We start from the raw sequence: 10,008 nt of genomic DNA, 5'->3' as shown, positions 1-10,008 counted from the left end.
TTGTTCCCTTGGGATTTGCCGGTGGATACTTCAGATTTTGACTTGATTCTTGCAAATCCTTACCCCTAAGGGGAGAAGCCCCGCTAGAACAGATGGGGAGGGGACACAACCTCCACCCTTTCGTACCCCCGCCTTTGCACGGGGTTGCCAAAGAGGTAAACAGTCGCTGGGGCACTAGTGCAGAGGGGACGATCTAGATTCTAGAAAGCCCCCCCCCCAGAACGTGGATGAGCGGAGACGTTAGACCCCCCTCCAACTATTCCTGCCCCCCCCCGCGGGAGGCGAGCAAAAGGGCTCTGACCCGCACACCCCGACTGCATTCCCACGACCCGTTTCCCCGGCATCCTCCCTTTTCCGGGTCCGCGCGGCCGTCGTCGCTAAGCAACGCGGTCCCCGCGGCCCGGCGGCCTCCAGCGCTTGCACCTGCGCAGTGGGCGCCGCCCGCTCAACCCAGCAAAGAGGCACCTGCGCCGTTCTCCCATTTCCCCCCCCCCTCTCCTCCCCGCTACCCCAGCCCGGCTCCCTCGCGCCGCGGCGCAGGCGCGCTCTTCTCCTCCTCAGCCAGCGGCCGGTCAAGAGAGAGAGAGAGAGGGAGGGGAGTTGCGGGAGGGGGCGGGGCCGGCCGTCGGCGGCGTTCGTTGGCTGGCAGCGCGCGGCGGGCAGGAGGGAGGGTGGGAGGGGGGCGCGCGCGAGAGAGGCTGCCCGCCCCCTTCGGTCGTGGCTCCCACAGCCGGGCGTGAGGCGGTGGCGGCGGCGACGGTGGCGACGGCTCTCCCGGTCGCGGGCTGAGGTGAGGCGAGGCCGGGGCAGGGCAGGGCAGGGCAGGGCAGAGCATCCTTCCTCCTCCTTCTCTTCTTCTTCCTCCTCCTCCTCCTCTTTTTGTGCCGCCCCTCCTCCTCCTCCTCCTCCCCCCACCGCTCCCCAATTCTCCCCCGCCCTCAGGCTCTTCCCGCCCCCCGCGCTCCCCCCTCCGTCACCTTTCGCTTCTATTCTGGGTCTCTCTCTCTCGGCTCGCGCCGCCCTTACCTTTCCCTCCCGCCGGGCATCCTCCCTTCCTTTGTGTCCGCGCGCGGTGGGGAGCTGCGTCTCTTTGCCTGCCCGCCCCGAGACACGCGCACGCCGGTGCAGACATGCCGGGGGCTGCGTGTGTGTCAGCGCCAGACCCATGTGCATCTGTGCACCCGCACGCGGGCAGAGAGATGGAGGAGCCCGGGCGTGCGGGCAAGCCTGCTTGCCTTTGAAAGCGCGCATCCTTCCTTGCGTTGGCCTCCGCGCAGGCACGCCCGGCGCTCCCCTCCGCCGTTTCCGAGCCCTGCTTCCCTCTCTCTCTTGCTCCCGACGTGGGGAAGGTGGTGTTGGTGTTGGAGGGCGGAAGACCCAGACCCAGAGCATCCTTCCCACCTCCCGCCAACGGCATGAACTGGAGAGGGCCAAATGCAAACCGGGGAGGCTTGCAGGGTGCTGAGCTGAAAAAGGGCCAGATGCGGATGGGGGATGAGGTTATCTGCAGCCTGGGTGCATCTGGGCTTGGTGGTGCAAGGGGCAGAGGAGCTGAAGGGCTTGGTATGGGGGATGGGGGGTGGGGAGGGATGGGAGCAGCGGGCGAAGCATCCTTCTTGCCCTTTGTGTGGCAGAGAGATGCTTTCTTGCTCCTCTTTTATCGAATGGGGCTTTTATTGTGTAGTTATGAGTTGTCAAGGCACCCTGATTTGTTGCAATAAGGCACGGGGGGGGGGGTGGAAGTCCTGTGGCTGCTTTGACATTCGCCTCCTGTCAGGCTTCTGGCTGTCTCCGAAGGGATGCACGGATGAAAAGGGAGAAAGTGTGGAAAAGAAGCCCATCCATTCATCCATCTATCCATCCGTTCACCCCTCCCATATATACATATACATTGAAAGTCAATCAGATAAAAATAAAGAGCTCTGGGATATAAGGTAAAAGGCTTTTTTTAATTAATTGCTTAACAGATTGCTTTTTATTAAGCAATTAATTAAAAAAAAGCCCTTTTACCTTATATCCCAGAGCTCTTTATTTTTATCTGATTGACTTTCAGTGTCCATACCTGGGATTCCAATATTCAAAATTATCGAAGATACATATACATATACTTATTTCTAATAATCTTAAAAACTTGAATCCCAAGTATGTTCATTAAAATACAATAAAATCCATATGTATATACACACTGCTTTTTTTTGTAAAAAAAAAAAAAGAAAGCTGCCGGAAGTCACACAAGTCATACATTCTGCCTTGCCTACCCTACAAGGTTCCATCCAAAAAAGGTGCCGGAACTCCGTTCTGGGCATTCTATGACAAAACAAGCCCTGCATATACATATACACATATACATATATATATATATATAATAGATTGGAGAGCTTCATATATTGCTTGTTCTCTGGCTAATTCCAAATAACGGGCTTCACCTTGGATTTGGGATTCCTTGATGTTTCGCCAACATTTGGTTTACAGGGGAAACCTATTGACACTCACCATGACTACTGTCTGGCCGAGCCTTTTTTTTAAATTAGGAAAACTCCAAGCGTTGATAGTTTGGCTATTTCTTACTGCTACAAACCAAAGAAAAGTTACGGAAGTGGGAGCCGATGGATGCTCTGGAAAAGAATAGCGATGGAGTTTCGCTGTTATCTTCACAGTTTCTTTTCTGTTTTTTTGTTTTTTTACGCTGAGGCGTCTGCTTAACTCTAAGGGTGTTTTGAGAAGGAATTGAAAATTGATTGGCTGAAGAAAAAAAACTTCTAATATTGCTGTGTAACTGCTTCTCTCGAAGGGCAGTGTAGTAGTGTTGACTTCATAAGCAGGGAAGGTGTTGGATATTGGACGTGATGATTAGTGATTGGTTTTTCAGTAAATTGTCAGTAATGTTAATACATTCTCAATTGTGTTGGTAGAAAATGAATTCATTTTAAAATGCTTAGTTATTGTTGAACTTTTTAAAAACGTTTTTATCAGGTGGAGCTTTTGCTGTACAATGCTGACACGTTGAAAAAACTATAATCAGCGGTTCAAGTTTTGTATGTGATTATTAATGAATATCTCTTAGAAATTAAACTTTTTTGAAACTGTACTTGTGTATTCTTAAAGTGTATAGCAGTCACGCCTCTGGTTATTTCTATTCAGAAAAGCACTTTATTTTCAATTTGGTTGTAATTATTTGGAGAGGGAGGAAGAGAGAATATTGTATGATTATTGGATTTTTTTTAAATCAGTGATCAGTAGTACGAAGGTTTCTGCTCTGAAAGATCCTTCTAGGAATGTATGATGAAACAAAAATTGAACAACATGGGAAATAAAGCAGAAATAAGTAGTGTAGAGAAATATCTATACTTGGGGGCTTAATTTAATTATGTTTAATTGAAACAACATATGTAAACTGCCAATGATTTATATAAAAACACTGTATATTAATACCATATTTATGAAGCATGATTGGGAACTGTTAACTCCAAATGGTACGGATATATGCTGCAATCTTAAATACATTGATACGTTCATTTGGATAAAACTTTTAGGCATGCATCTCCATATGTACATTTAATAGGACTTGCTGAGGACAATATGAATATCTTTTGACTGCTTTTTGAGAACTCTACAACTACATTGTAGGTCGAAATTTTATGACTATGTACAGATAGTCCTTGTCTTATGACTGGTCACTTAGCAACTTTTCAAAGTTGTGATAGACCCCCTCAAAGGTACTTACAACCTGGTGGCTGCCCCCTTCCTGTGATCATGTGACGGTATGTTGGAGCCTTGGCAATCATTTATGGCCCTCTGCAGCATCCTGTAATGTGATTGTAGCATCCTATGGTCATGTGTTTGCATTTTATGATGTTTTTGCCAAAAATCCAGCATTTATTTCTTGGCAAAAAACATCCCACAGTGAACAATGTGTTTGCTTTATGACTGCTGCATTTGCTTTATGATTTTGATCTATCTATCTATCTATCTATCTATCTATCTATCTATCTATCTATCTATCTATCTATCATTGTCTGTCTATCTATCTATCTATCTATCTATCTATCTATCTATCTATCTATCTATCTATCTCTATCATACAATTTTACTTGATTTTTTGGACACTCAAAGCAGTTCATGCCCCCCTCCCCCAGGAAAAAATAAATAAAATCATGAGCAGCAAAACTAAATAACTGTTTACAGTCCCCCCACCATCATGCCTTGAATACAACTGCCATACCTTAAGGTGGCTCCAATTACAGCCTATTGCAGTAGTCAAAGCATGAATTGACAAGGAAAATTTGGTCAGGTATTATTTTATTTCTGTTGTGGAAAATAGGATGATAAAGTGATGAGAAGAATAGAACAGAGCTGGAAGGGACCTTGGAGGTCTTCTAGTCCAGCCCCCTGCTCAAGCAGGAGAACCAATACATCTCAGACAAGTGACTGTCTAGTCTCTTCCTAAAAACCTCCCGTGATGGAACGCCCACGATTTCTGGAGGCAAGCTATTCCACTGGTTAATTGTCCTCACTGTCAAGAAGTTTCTCCTTAATTTCAGGTTGCTTCTCTCTTTGGTCCGTTTCCAACCATTGTTTCTTCTCCTGCCCTCTGGTGCTTTGGAGAATAGTTTGATGCCCTTTTCTTTGTGGCAGTTTGTGATGTACAGTTTAAAGTCAATCCACATTTTTGATCTCTCTGCCCTCAAAGCTACTCTCATATTAATTGACCATATATCCTCTGGTGATGATGTTAAATTATGGCACCCAGAAATGGAAGCAATACAACATGCTTGAGATATTGAAGTTGCCTTACTAAGATGGGTTGGGCTTTATGTAAGCTATGCATTAGTTTCTGTGTATATGGCAAGTAGAGTCTTTATGAAGAAGATTTGAGACCGTTCTTTTGGACATAAGGCAGGATTAAGAACAATGTTGATAAATACAGCATTTTGTCTTTAATGGTTTGCACTGATAACAGGTTTATGAATCTCTTTTCACTCACTTTATAGAGCGCCTGACTCCATTTATAATTTGAGTGGAAATGTACAAAGAGAGTAAATATTATCAACCATCATCCTCTAAGTTGTAGCCTCCTTTACACATCTCTGGATATAAACCTTATCCAACTCAAGAAAGTGAATAGGCACACTTAGGATTCCATGGAATATTTTGGATACAGAGCGTTCAACCTGAAATTTTTCATATATTCCTTATTCCTAAGTTATTACTGTGTTCTTCATGCTGGACCACTGATCAACCATTTAACACATTTTCATTAATATCTGTAAAATATAATTATTTATTTCCATCTACTAAACTTTATAAATATAGATAGTTGGCTTAGATTGGTATTACAGTTTCTCTAAGATTTTGGTAGGCAACTGTACTGTATACTGTATAATAAAAATTAGGGAATGACTTTTAAAGAAACAGTTCCAAGTTGCCTCCATGAATAGTGGCGCCCAGGCTAGAAAGAATAAACGTTTTCCATGTTATCAAGCATGACTACAACACAGTCTGTTGGGGAAGACTGTGGAAATTGCTTGTAGTTTTTCCTTCTTTAAATAATTTCTCCAATAAGTGTATTTAGCTTGATGGCTTATTGACTAGGAGTGATTTATATTTATTTACATGCACACTTTAATAATAGACACAGGTTTTAAAATCAGCACAAATAATCATCATGTTCCTTAAACATTTTGACATCTAAATTACACAAAGTGTTGATGTGGGTTGTTTTCTCATTTTAAAGATGGGAAATTGAAATGAAGTGTTGAAGCTTAAGCCTCCTGTATCTTTATCAGGTTTTCTCTGCTACTTCAGTTTTCTCTGCTACTTCCCCAAAAGTGTCTGCTGGCATTTTAAGCTGATTGTCTCCAGATGGTGAAGGACCTTGGGGCTTCACTCTAGATCAGTGTTAATCAAACTTGACAATTTTAAAGCATGTGGACTTCAACTCCCAGAATTCCACAGCCAGCAATGCTGGCTGTGGAATTCTGGGAGTTGAAGTCCACATGCCTTAAAATTGTCAAGGTTGAGAAACGCTGCCTAGCTCCTGATTACCACTTGTTTTGGGCTACTCTGAAATATTATGGTTGTAAGAATAGCAAGTTAATAGCAGATTAGAATCTGCATGTCGCCTATGCAAATTGAAGAACTTGGTTGATATCCTTACATTTTTATTTGGCTCATATTTTAGGTCCCTGGGTCTGTAGCACAATGCACCTCAAATCAAGCTTGCTACCTGGGGGACTATATGAGTATATTCATATTGTTTTCTTGGCCACAATGCAAGAAACGTTTTCTTTGTTTAGTTTTAATTTGTCACTCTAACGTAACCCCATTGGGGATTTCCTAGGGCCTCTGAGGCAAACTCTAATTAGGTTTGCAAACATCTCTGTTATGGTCCTAGACTAGCATGAGAAGAGTAGAAGACAGATTTTTTTTATATATATTTATATATTTATATGAGCCGAGGTGGCGCAGCAGTTAGAGTGCAGGACTGCAGGCCACTTTAGCTGACTGTGTTCAGCAGCTCAGCGGTTCAAATCTCACCGGCTCAAGGTTGACTCAGCCTTCCTTCCTTCCGGGGTAGGTAAAATGAGGACCCAGATTGTTGGGGGCAATGTAAATATATATATACATTGCTTACTGGTGTACACCGCTTAGAGAGTGCTTGCACTTAAAGCAGTATATAAGTCTCATAAATAAATAAATATTTTATATTTTTTTTAGCTTTTAAAATCAATTAATTATTTGTAGTCCGCTCTTCTTATGCTAATCTGTGACCATAATAAAAGATATTTGCAATTAGGACTGATTGGTTTAACTTTCTAAGATCAGCCCAGAGCACCTGTGTTGCCATTGGTAATAGGTTGGAGACTTAAAAAGGAAACCGCTACAGGTGGACCTCGACTTACGACCCACAATAGAGCCCAAAATTTCGGTTGCTATGCAAGACAGTTGTTACCTGAATTTTCCCCATTTTATGACTTTTCCTGTCAGATTTGTTAAATGAATCACCATCATTGCTAAGCTAGTAACAGGGTTATTAAATGAATCTGGGCTTCCCCCTTGACTTTGCTTGTCAGGTCGCAAAAGGGGATCACGTGACACCCCCGGGACGCTGCAACCGTCCTAAAGGCAAACTTCTGAATTTTGATCACATGACCATGAGGATGCTGCAGTGGTCGTAAGGGTGAAAAATGGTCCTAAGTCATTTTTTCCCGTCCTGTTGCAGCTCCAAATAGTCACTCAACGAATGGATATAAGTCGAGGATTCCCTGAAGACGATGCCCAGAAACTTTTAATCCTTCCTGATTAATTATGTCCCTTTCTCCGCCTCTCCCCCTGCACTCTATGGATACATCAGAAGAATATTCCGAAGTCTGACATTTCATAAGGAATGCTGGCTTGGAATTGTGGAAATTTCAGCCTCAGCTGAGTTTGTGTCCGATGCGGCTGATGCAACAGCACTAACTACTTCACTGCGTTTGTATCTGTTCCACGAGGCTCCAAGCGCCCTGGATCTGCTTGCCCAATTTAGACATTGGTTCAGCTCAAAATACTCAGCCAGTTTGCTAAATGATGTTGGACTGCATTGTATCATCTAGAACAGGAGTCTTCAAACTTGGCCCTTTTATGACTTCTGGACTTCAACTCCCAGAATTCCTCAGCCAGCGTGCCTGGCCAAGTTTGAAGATCCCTGATGTAGAACAAAAATGGGGAACTCTGGCCCCTTTATGACTTGTGGCCCCTTTATGACTTGTGGAGTTCAATTCCCAGAAGAATTCCTGAACCAGCATGGGGAACTGTGGCCCCTTTATGACTTTTGGATTTTAACTCCCAGAATTCCTGAGCCAACATGGGGAACTGTGGCCCCTTTATGACTGGTGGACTTCAATTCCCAGAATTCCTGAACCAGCATGGGGAACTCTGGCCCTTTTATGACTTTTGAACTTCAACTCCCAGAATTCCTGAGCCAGCATGGGGAACTATGGCCCCTTTATGATTTGTGGGCTTCAACTCCCAGAATTCCTGAGCCAGCAATGCTGGTCATAAAAGGGCCATAGTTCCCCACCCCTGATCTAGAAAAAGGTGCTGCTTTGATTGACACAGCCTTTTTTCCTACAGTATGAAAAAGGGCGTTGTGTAATGTATGTAAAGTTTTGTACAGATGCTGGCCTTTGTTTTTGAAGAGGAAATTATCTTGATGACTTCAGGTATCATATGAGGAACGAGCACACGTCGCTAGGATAGTTGCCATAAATGTGAGACGGCTGCAACCCTTTAGCAGCTATATATTCTTAGTTGCTATTAGAGAGTAAATATACTCTCAAGCGAAAAGAATAAAGGCTGTGCGGTCAGGAGAAAGGTTTTACCGTGTCAACATTATCGCACCTTACTCTTAAATGTTTCTGGCAGCACTCTCCTTCCAGGAGAGAAGTATCCATTACTGCTTGTGACAGGAAGGGATTATTTAACGCAGGGATGTTCCCTAGAAATAGGATGAGACTGAGTAGCTTAAAAAAGAAAAAAAGAAGGAATAAGGCAGTGCAAGCAATTTACGTACAGTCTCCAAGAAAGACAGTTGCATGATGTCATTGAGATATAAATGCGACAAAAAGGAGACCTTACCTTTAGCCTGATAATGGGTGTCTCAGAGCTGCTGAAATAAATATGCTTTAAAGATGCTTGTAAGTTCCCCCATTTATGTGGAAACTAAAACATTTGCTGAGCAGGTTCCTCAGCTCACAGTGAAAGTGTGTGTGTGTTGGGTAGCTGGAAAGAGAGCTTTGTTTTATTCTAGATTTTGTGAATACTGCCACTTAGATTTTGTTTCCTAGGATTCATAATGGTTTTTTTGTATTGTGTTGTTGGACAAGTTCAAACTGGCGTCTTTTAAAATCCCAAACCTCAAATGATTACACAAATATTTCCATGTTGTTTTCTTAGCAGAAAACACAATTTGCAAATTACTTGCTTCCCCAGTGTTCATTCTTTTCTTTTTAACTTTATCCAATTTATATCCTTATTGTAAAAGACAAGTTGATTCGCCACTTGTTGGTTTTTTTTTTTCCCACCATTGATTACATGTGTAACAAATATTCTGCTTAAACTGAGAGCTTAATTTGGAAAATAACAATCAGGTTTGTTTAGGTAATTTGGAATAAATTACCGTGGGCTGTTTTACATACTAACAACTTCCTGATTACATTGAGAGTTAGTCTACAAAGCGGAGAAAAGAAAGACAAACGTCTTCGAGATGGCGAAGGTGAGGTTGTCTGACATTAATGATTGGTTCTTTTTTTTTCTTCGAAGAACTCCTCGTGGCAGGTATTTTGAAGGTGTTTTTTTTTCTGTTTTAATGTGTTTGATACTGTTGAAAGAAAAGTCTTCATCCTAGTTCATCCAAGCTGGGAATAAACATGGCAACTGCTTTGGGAAGAAGGTTGTAGTTTATTGGAGAGGATAGGAAGATGGTTCTGGCAGCAAGAGAAGTGAAAAAAGGACTGAGCACATGTAGAGAGTAGGTTTTTATACCCTTTGGAGCCTTTTGTTTGGAGTTATTTCCTGTTCCTGTTTTGAGGCTATTTCCTGTGTCATGTATTCTGACCTGTGAGTATTCTGGCCTTTGTGAGTTAATCCTATCATGTCCTGTCCCAGGTGGGGTATGCAGATTTTAGGTCTTTGTCTTCCTAATCTCCTAGCTCCAACTTTCCTGATGGTTTACATCTGCATCTCTATAGAACTGGTTTCTGCTTGGGGAAAGAAGACCTGAGGTTATTAAGAAAACCGGGCATGCTTTTCTGCCTCTTTAAGATCCTTGGAGGAAATATATTTTTCTGCCCTTTTAATATTTCCTTCTCTGGGGGGGGGGGGGGCTGACTTCCCACAATACTGAGGAGGACCATACCCCAAAGGAAATGGTAGCAACCTCGTGTTTCTTGAAATTTCACTTGGGATGTGGTTGGCTGGCTTGAAATACCCCTGTGTTATTACTGTCTTATTTCTGAATTATTGCTT

The 10,008-nt window shown here is 43.2% G+C and overlaps 1 protein-coding gene across 1 annotated transcript in view; it reads left to right on the top strand.

Moving 5' to 3' along the window:
* Positions 1-671: 671 nt before the first annotated feature.
* The window catches only part of LOC120310211 (catenin alpha-2-like), a 152,650-nt gene continuing 143,313 nt past the window's right edge, over positions 672-10,008 (top strand). The window contains exon 1 of the mRNA XM_039348363.1: positions 672-790. The gene's annotated coding sequence lies outside the window, so the exon portion shown is untranslated. The remainder of the gene's footprint in view (positions 791-10,008) is intronic.

The sequence above is a fragment of the Crotalus tigris genome, unplaced genomic scaffold, assembly GCF_016545835.1.
Source record: "Crotalus tigris isolate CLP2741 ecotype Arizona unplaced genomic scaffold, ASM1654583v1 scf7180000018151.1857312, whole genome shotgun sequence".
NCBI lineage: Eukaryota > Metazoa > Chordata > Lepidosauria > Squamata > Viperidae > Crotalus > Crotalus tigris.
Note: the sequence above shows the minus strand (reverse complement) of the source record. Positions and strands in the feature narration are given on the sequence as shown.